Here is a 9,715-nt window from a genome sequence, read left to right as displayed (position 1 = left end):
CTTTCATGAGTGTGGAGAGCAGTCTCAGCATGGTGGTGGCTGGTTCTGGAGGTCTTCGGCTGCCGGAGCCCTGCTCGGGGCGGGAAGGGAAGCTCAACCTGGTCCCTCCAAGCTCTCACAGCTCTCAAATTATTTTAATCACTGTTTTTGGAAGGCCTTTTTATTTATCTAAGGGAAAGGTGGAATATTAGACATTGGAGGAACTTTAGCAATCAATTAGCAGGTGGGAGAAGACTTTTCATGCCAGCTAAGAACTTTCAGTGTCATGCTAGCAAAGGACAGTGGCAAGGTTGCTCAATCAGTAAGTAAATTGATCAAATATTTGCTTCATAAAATTCTGCTGTAATAATACATATGAGAAGAAATATTGCAAGAACTCGGAAGAGTACTACTTCTGGGTCTGGGGAGTCTTGAATTTAACATCCTTGTGAGCTCAAATGAGAGAAGGACTTCTCTTCCAATTGAATTTCAATTTGGTTCCTATCTTCTCTACTCAAATGTCTCAAATCTGGGTCATTTTTATAGTGTTTCCTTACTTCTCATATTTCAGCATGGTCTTATGTGTGCCGTTAAAAAATAACCCAAGTCATCCCAGGCAAGATCTCTTTCAGTGATGAATCAAGTTATTCCCGTGTGCTAGTTTATAAATTGTTAACTGTTCTGGGATTCACAGGGATGAAAGATGCTTTATATATTGTCTTTTGAGATGAAAGATGCATAATTTATAACACTAGGATTACTATTTTATTTACTCTTCTGATGCTGAAATCACATTCTTTTCTAGTGATGGAATTGAAGAATCCCTATTAATTTGTGGGCAAGTGGCTTATTAAAAACTTTGGAGTCAGAGGGTCTGGCTATACAAAAGTGAGTGTTGTATGAAGGAAGCAGTATTCTTTTGTGTTATACAAAGGCTTTATTCTTCTGCTCATGAGAATTAAGAGATGCTAAACATGTGTGTATGATGTAAAGATGTTGGCTCTGCTGTGTTTCATGTGGACTTATGATGATATAATTAGGTGCATTCTGTAAAAGTATGTTAAAATATCACAGTTGAGAACTTTGTCCACCTACTTTTCCAGCAGGCACAGAGCCTTAATATAGTGTGATTGTGTGTTTCTGATTAAGGGCATGGTTTCAGAATTCAGAAATACCTACATTTTTGTGTGTTGTGGAATAGTTATTGGTGAATAGAACCTTTACAGTTTCCTTGGCTGCAAATCTTCCTTTTGTAGCTTTATAGGGATAACTTTTTTAAAAAATTGTTTTGGCTTGCTTTTTAACTGAAAGGCATGGCTCACTTGGCAGTAGAGTATGGTTAACTTATTTTATATTAACTTATTTTATATTCATGCTATGTAATCTATATGGTAGATGGGCTGTGTGAGCCAGGGATTTCTGTGTGGATTGAGGTGAGGTAGATATGTTGGAGTTTCTTTCTATATGTTTAACCGATACCCACATCTTCGTAGTATTTTAGTAATCACAGTAGTAGCATAAATCTTAAAAATTTTGCATAGAGTAGGTATTAGCTCCTTCATTTTCCTTCTGTTCATTTTGGCCTAAGGAAAAGTGTTTGACCTTCAACTGTTGTCAAATAGCAATGGTAGGAAAATCCAGAAATCAGTAAGATAGGTCCCTGAGAATGTAAAACACTTAGTATGAATTGTATGAAAAAAAAAACGAGAAATAGGAGCAGTGAGCCCAGAATTTTCCATCTGAACATGACCTTCTCATTGGGGAGCATGATTTTATGGTACTGACATTCACTTTCTTGTCAAGAGTCATTTCACATGATACCTATCTCTGCTATTCTTGGGTGTTAGTCTCCTATTTTGTTACTTTATGTTCCCCAGATGAACACAATCTTTCTATGTCTGTCCCTCTCTTTCTGACTCATTTCGCTTAGCATGATACTTTCCATGTAGTACCACTTGTATATAAATTTCATGACTTCATCTTTTCTAACAGCTACATAGTACTCCATTGTGTAGATGTACCAAAGTTTCTTTAACCAGTCATCTGTTCTTGGGCATTCAGGTGTTGGGAAGATCCTCCCAGAATGGGAGATACGCATCAGATATGCTGAGAGTAGACTTTAGACCGAACATGATTATCACTCAATGCCTTTTTTGCAAACCACAGCACCCAAAAGGAGAGAGATAGCAGAAGGGAATGCCCTGCAACAGAGGCAGGGTGGGACGAGGTGGGGGGGCAGGAGGTGGGAGGGATACTGGGATCAGTGGTGGTGGAGAATGGGCACTGGTGGAGGGATGGGTATTCGATCATTGTATAACTGAAACCCAAGCACAGAAATTTGTAAATCTACAACTGTACCTCATGGAGTTTCACTAATAAAAATCTAAAAAAAAAGAGGGAGTCATTTCACAGAGTCTAAGAAAGTTTTATTGGAAATAGGGGTTATTTCTATTAATTATCATTCCCATCTTCTTTCCCCATTGTAGAGAAATATGACCCCTTCCCTACCCTTTTAACAACCTTTCGACTTGATAGTGGAAGCAAATGAAGGAAAATTTAAGAATACCTAATGATTCTATCTATGATTATAAAAACTGTGGCATAAGATAAGGAAGACTAACAAAACTGTCTTCTGTGGAGAGAAATAGACATTGACAAAAAAAAAAAAAGAGACTCATTAGAATTAGGTGTAACGAAGTCATGTTTGAGTTAGTCCACTACTAAGACTAGGTGTTGTAGAACATTTTTCTCTGGATGCTTCTTGTTCTGGAATTGTGGTTAAAGCTATTTCAGCAAAAGACAAATATCTGCCCATCTGGTATGAGTTAAAACAATATGTAACCTTTGGCATTCAAACAAGTTACTTTGCAGATTAGAAATGAAGTCTGATTTGCCCTCAAGTCACTTGGTTGGCACTAAAACAAATCACAATTCCTAAACACTACCGTTAAGGTGTTTTCTGCTTAGTAAACTCTGGGGTATTCTTAGAAGCAAGAGAGAAAGCTAAAGAATTCCAAAGATTTTCCATTTGGAAAAGATGCATCTCAAATGGGATGCAAAACTTCATCATATTTATTGTGTCAGAATAGAAATAGTTTTCATATTCCTTTAGGATGTGAAAGACATACATTTTTGTTTCCCATTGATTTTTTTTTAATTTCACCTAGTGATGTTTGGTAATCTTTGTTTCCTCTCTATTGCCTTTGCCTTAAGCTTGCCTCTAGGGTATAAAGCTAAAGTGTTTGATGATTGCTTTGGTAACTTTGTATAGGTGACTAGTAGGGCAATAAACTAATGCCAGGTAAATCTGGTTGTTTTAAGCATAGCCACATAGCATTAAGGATATGACAAATATATTTGTGTTTTACCACTGGTAATGAATATTTCATTTAATTGAAATTCATTAATATTCTAGAAATTAAGTGCTTACTCAAGAGTAATATCTGGCATCTTTTTTCAATCTGAAAAAGTGAATAAAAGAGAACTGGGGAGATAGTTCAAGTGATAGAAGATACATATGGTATACAAGAGACCCTGAGTTCAAACTCTGGGAGCCCCTGAGCACCAGTGGATTAGAGTCCTGATGCCCTCACACCCCATATTCCAAGAACATGAGACCCTAGGAAGAAATTTTGGGATGTACTTGGCTGCAGCTCTTTATTTTACAAAGCCCAGAGACATAAAGCTACTCAACCAAGCTCTTGTAACTATTTCATCACTTGATCACTTGATCCCCCGTTATTCATCGATTTACTCGAGCAGGTGCCAGTAACGTCTCCATTCATCCCTGTTGCATGCTAGTGAGCTCAATGGCATCTGTTCGTTCTAGGAACATGCAGAGCCTCAAACCGATCATTCAGGGTCTTGACGAAGAAGTCTGATCATCTTGTAGGTGGGCATCCACATGATCTTTTGATGTCCCGTGGAATCCAGTCAGTAATGGCTCTAGTCCAGCAGTTGTCTGTAAACCTCATTACGTGTCTAGCCCATCTGATTTTTGATGGCTTGGCAAATGAGACAGCGTCCCTGATTCTTGAGCATTGACGGAGATCAGAACTCCATATTCTATCTCTCATTTGAGTGAAGCGTGATATTCCAAGCATAGCTCTTTCAATTCCTCTTTGAAAGACCCAAATAGCGTTCTCATCCTGTTTTCGTAGGGCCCAGGTCTCTGAGGCATATGTTAATGCAGGAAGAACAGTGGAATCGAAGAGATGTGCTTGTAGCTGGAGGTTCTTACTATAGAACTTACTTTAGAACTTACTAATAGTTCTAAACTATTTCATAGATTAAAAAATAAAAGAACAAGCTCATTTGTCTTGAACTCCTAGTTTTTGGATGTCTTTGTTATTGATTATGTTATTTTTGAAATAATTTTAAAGAGCATGTTCTCTTCAGAACACTTACTCTAGGTGGCACGAAAGATATCAGCAGTAGATGAAAGCAAAGTGAGATGGCGAGAGGGTAAGAGATTCAACATCAAGTTGATATCAGTATCAGAAACCATAATTGTGTAGAGGCCATGAGAGAAACTTGCATGCTAATCATTATAATTACATTTGGGCTGCCAATGGACCTTTTTAGGACTCTCTCTCTCTTCCTCTCTCTCTCTCTCTCTCACACACAAACACACACACACACACACACACACACACACTGAAAGAGTCTGTATGTTTTCTGAGTCATTATCTGCTGAAAATTCTCTAGCACTGGAGCATGAGTTGCTGGTATTCAGAAAACCCGGGTTTTTCTGAAGTAGGTTCTTGCCATCTGTCAGTTCAACATTGGTTTTCAGTTCATTTTGAGCATCCGGAAAGTCCATAATATTGAGTAGTAATGAGAATGAAAGCAGTTTCTTAGGATGAAATAAAGATAATGTATGTAGAAATTAGTTGTTCAATAGCCAGAATACAAATTCTTATCAGTGGGTAAAAATTAGCAGAGGTTTCTATTTCATATTTTTGGGTGGAGACGTGACACATCTGGTGTTCTTAGGAGCTTAGGACACTCTCAGCTTGGTGTCCAGGGGTCAGTCTTGGCTTGGGCGACCCATGTAGTGCTAGGGATCAAACTCTTACCTCCTGCATGTAAATCATGTGCTCAGCCCTCTGCTCCATTTTGCTTGCCCTTCTCATTCTGGCAACAGATTGCGATGATCTCTAATAGCTATATTCTCCCTCACATTGTGACTTCAGTCCCAGAATTATAATGAAATGAAATTTCAAAATAAATAAAAAAATAAAACAAACAAGAGGGCATGCATTTCCACTTATCTCTAGAAGGCCCCTGAAGGACCCGATAATCACATAGAATAGCAAGGATAATAGGCCTCTCTTTCAATACTGAACTCTGTCTGTTTATTGCTATTATTTTGCAGTATCTCTGGTTTTAAAAAAAAAGAGAGAGAGAAAGAAGCTAACATATGTTCTTTGAAGCTAGCATATTCCTTTGTTTCCTAGGTCCAGATAGCCATTATAAAGATAAAGCATGAACAAAGTAAAAGATTACATGGTAAAAGGGATCGCTTGTGGGGTTGAGAGCTAAGAACTTACAAATTGATTGCTTTTTCACTTGATCATAAGTTATCTCTGATGTGTCTTCTCTGCCTGGCTTTGTGTCTGAGGTAACTCCTGGGAATGACCCCTGTTTTCAGTGTAGTACCCTGACATGTATTATTGGTCAGTACCCACAAGTAGTAAGAAAAATGTAAAGAATGTTCTTTAACCTGCATAATTCTCAAGCTTCTCAGAGTCATGATTACTCTGGTCATCTTTCTCTTTCCAGTTAAAGAATGTGTACTAATAATGCAAGACCAATGTTTGAATTGGGACAGACCCTGGGTGACTGTAATTAGTTTTCAATGTGATAGCACAGCAGGTAGGGTGTTTGCCTTGCACACAGCCGACCTGGGTTCTATTCCTCTGTCCCTCTTGGAGAGCCCAGCAAGCTATTGAAGGTATCCCGCCCACACAGCAGAGCCTGGCAAACTACCCGTGGTGTATTCGATATGCCAAAAACAGTAACACGTCTCACAATGGAGACTTTACTGGTGCCTTCTTGAGAAAATTGATGAACAAAGGCGTGACAGTGCTACAGTGAGACAGATATCTGCTGAGAAAATCACACAACTCTGGAGTTGTTATAATTGCCTGTGTTTCCATGCTGGCTCAGAAAGCGGACTTGCTGAATTTCCCAGAGGTGGAGTCACATCAGCTATAAGAAGATCATCTATACCAGATGAACTGAATAATTATTAGCAGATAATTATTTTACTCTCAATCTCAGATTGGGTCAATAATCATTTTCCATCTCCTGTGTCTCTTAACATTTGTTCTATTTTTACTCATGCTGCTCAATTTGTATTAACTTGGTTGCTGTTATTATTGGAACAACTATTCCTATTGACCTTCATGCTTAATTCGAGCATGTGACTCCAAAAAATTCTATCTATCCAGCCACTGCCTGTATATATAGGAACTATATATAACTGCCGGTAGGGGGCCAGTATGAAACTGTCTTTCTGTGGTTTGTTATTGTGCATTATCTTGTCTTTCTTCTCTGTGCTTCTGTAGAATTTTGTATATAGCATTGCCTGCTATGAGTTAGAACGGTGTGTGGTTTTTACATGTGTTTCTTTTCTATCTTTTCCTGCAGTATCAATTGAGAGAATTGGGTAGGTTCAGGATAGAATCTTGTTATTGTATTTTCATTACTTAGTGGCATGCCATTGATGGGATTACCCATCAACGGCCAAGACTCAAAGACTATAAAATCCAGCTCCCGGACGAGACCAGTGCAGTCTCCTGCCCCTGCGCCTGGCTGTTCCTCGCCGGGGTCCCTTGGAGGGGAGCGGGTTGAGCTTTCCTCCCCGCCCTGACCAGGGCTCCGGCAGCCGAAGACCTCCAGGACCAGCCACCACCATGCTGAGACCACTCTCCACACACATGAAGGTACTGGCAGAGGGACAAAGCCACGCGGGTTCCGGGGCCGAGATCTCCAAGCCTACTCAGATTGGAGTCGAGCATCCTCCACCCAGATCCTCCAAATTCCAGTAGGCGGGGGTCACACCCACCACCTGGCCCCCTGGCGCCGTGTAATCCCATCAGCGGCCAAGACTCAGAGACTATAAAATCCAGCTCCCGGAACCGCGCGGCCGCATTTGCGGCCGTACGACATCTTAGCAGGACATCTTTTTATGACATCTTATTATCTCATTCCTACTTTGGACAAACTTGCAGGCTATCGAATGTAGCCTGCCCACAGGGCAGAGTCTGGCAAACTCCTCGTGGCGTACCAAATATGCCAAATACCAGTAACAATGATGGGTCTCATTCTCCTAAAGAGCCTTGAATATAATCTCAGGGCTAGGATGAAAGAGACGTTACTGGGGCCTGCTCAAGGCAATCGACGAATAACAGGATGATGAATGAATGAATGAAAGTAGCTTGCCTGGAAAGAAAAAAAAAAGTCATAGAAGGACCAGCACATAAATGAATGGATCTTTTTCAGCTATTTTTCCCTCAGTCTTCCATTTCCTGTAGCTCTTTGATCACTGAGTCTTTTTTAGGACTTTTGCTTATCAACACTGTTGTCCCTCTCCTACTTCTAATGGTTTTTGAATCTTCTAAGTCTGTGGTGTCACTGCATTTTCCAGTATTCTTATTGATATGCTGCTTGTTCTGTTTCTAGTTTTAAATCTGCCATGTAACCTGACTTCATAGCAGTTATATCCAGACTTGACTCAAGACAAGCACAGCTTGTCTGTTCAACCTGCTTTGACTTCTGATATCTGTGCAAACACTAATCACCCTTCTTTCTTTTTGCAATATCTCATCTTAGAACTGGATTTGAAGTGGATTTGAACCCTAACTCTGTATTCTTCTAGCTACATGACCAGTAAATTAGCCTTTTTTTTTCTTTTTTGGACTTACATCCTAAGTCTGTGTAAAATAGATAATAACAATATTATCTCAAGAATGAATGAGATAAAATATGTAGAAGTACTTTTCAAATCAACACTAAGCTTCTTCTCAGACTCAATAGAATTAGTGTATTATTGTTGGTTGGTACAAGTTAAAAGAAGGTTCTTAATCACAGAAAATCCTTGTTAAACTGTGGTCACAAGAGTCTCCTAAAACAAGGTAAAAAACACTAGGATTAGGCAAACACCTTGAAAAGGTAGCCTACTCACAGTAAGTATTACTGTGTTTTAGTTTGTTAATTTAGATATGTGAGACACATGAACTTGAAGTATCAAATGTTCTATAAATTTGTTGTTCATAATTGTTTTAAAAGCAATTTCTTAGAACTTTAAGCAGTTTGGGATTTTTGAACTAGACACTATTTGTTGCATATATAATGTGCACAAAATTGATAAACTATAGGCTATCTCATATTGGTCTGAAATAGCTCTTAGAAAAGTGATTCTTTTTCTTTAAAACACATTGAGAATTTCAGGGAAAAAAATCACACAGACTAGCCCCCTATCATGAATGAAGTGTTACTTTTTTTGACTTACATGAAAATCTCAAATGAAGAGGCTGAAAAATCTTGGAGAAGTCTATCAATTGGATGACAAAACCATTTTCCAAATTATGTTCATTTTATACTCAAAAGCACACTAATTGTGCTTGGGATTTTAATATATGAAATCCGAAACATGAACATTTTTAGTGGAAAGAAAAGACAATTTTAAAATATTCCAATTTTCTTTAATTTCTGGGAAGATTTCAGATTTTAGTCAAAGCATGTTCAGAGATTACTTCTAACTCTGTGCTCAGGGGTCTCTCCTAGAGAAGATTGAGGGAATGTATATGGAGTATCTGTTTGATTCCAGGTTAGCCTCCGTAAGAAAAGCTCACTACCCAGGGTACTATCTCTTTGGCCACTATTTTAATATGTAAATATAGCACAGCGGGTAGGGCGTTTGCCTTACAAGCGGCCAACATGGCCGACCCGAGTTCGATTCCTCCTCCCCTCTCGGAGAGCCCGGCAAGCTACCGAGAGTATTCGATATGCCAAACACAGTAACAACAAAGTCTCCAATGGAGATGTTACTGGGCCCGCTCGAGCAAATCGACGATCGACGGGAGGGCCTTTACCTTACCTTTACCTTTATATTTAAATCAGAGAGTCTGACAGTACCGAGACATGAGAGATATCAAGGAACTTTATTTAGAATATTTTAGAGTTTGAATTTCTCTCTAACATGTTTATGAAAGCTCTTTTGAATGGTAATCTTGTGTCAGAAATGCATCCGAAATGCTAAAAATTTGGATGCTAATCTTGGTTGTGGCGTATTCAATATGCCAAAATCAGTAACAATAACAGGCATCATTTCCCTGACCCTGAAAGAGCTTCCAATAAGGCAGCGTTGGAAAAGACGAGTAAGGAGAGATTGCTAAAACCTCAGGGCTGGGATGAATGGAGATGTTACTGGTGCCCACTTGAATAAATCGAGGAACACGGGGTGACAGTGATACAGTGTATCAGTGTCCTCCCGTTTCTCAATTTACTCGAGTGGGCGCCATAACGTCTTGGTTACTCCCAGTCCTGAGATTTTTAGCAACTTCTTCTTACTCGTCTTTTCCCAATGATTGGAGGCTCTTTCAGGGTCCGGGGAATGAGACCTCTTGTCGTTACTGTTTTTGTCATATTGAATATGCCATGGGGAGCTTGCCAGGCTCTGCCCATGGGGCGGGATAATCTCAGTAGCTTGCCAGGCTCTCCGAGAGGC

Source organism: Sorex fumeus, unplaced genomic scaffold (assembly GCF_029834395.1).
Source record: "Sorex fumeus unplaced genomic scaffold, SorFum_2.1 ptg000094l, whole genome shotgun sequence".
Taxonomy (NCBI): Eukaryota; Metazoa; Chordata; class Mammalia; order Eulipotyphla; family Soricidae; genus Sorex; species Sorex fumeus.
The sequence above is the reverse complement of the archived record's forward strand: the minus strand, read 5'-3'. Positions refer to the sequence as shown.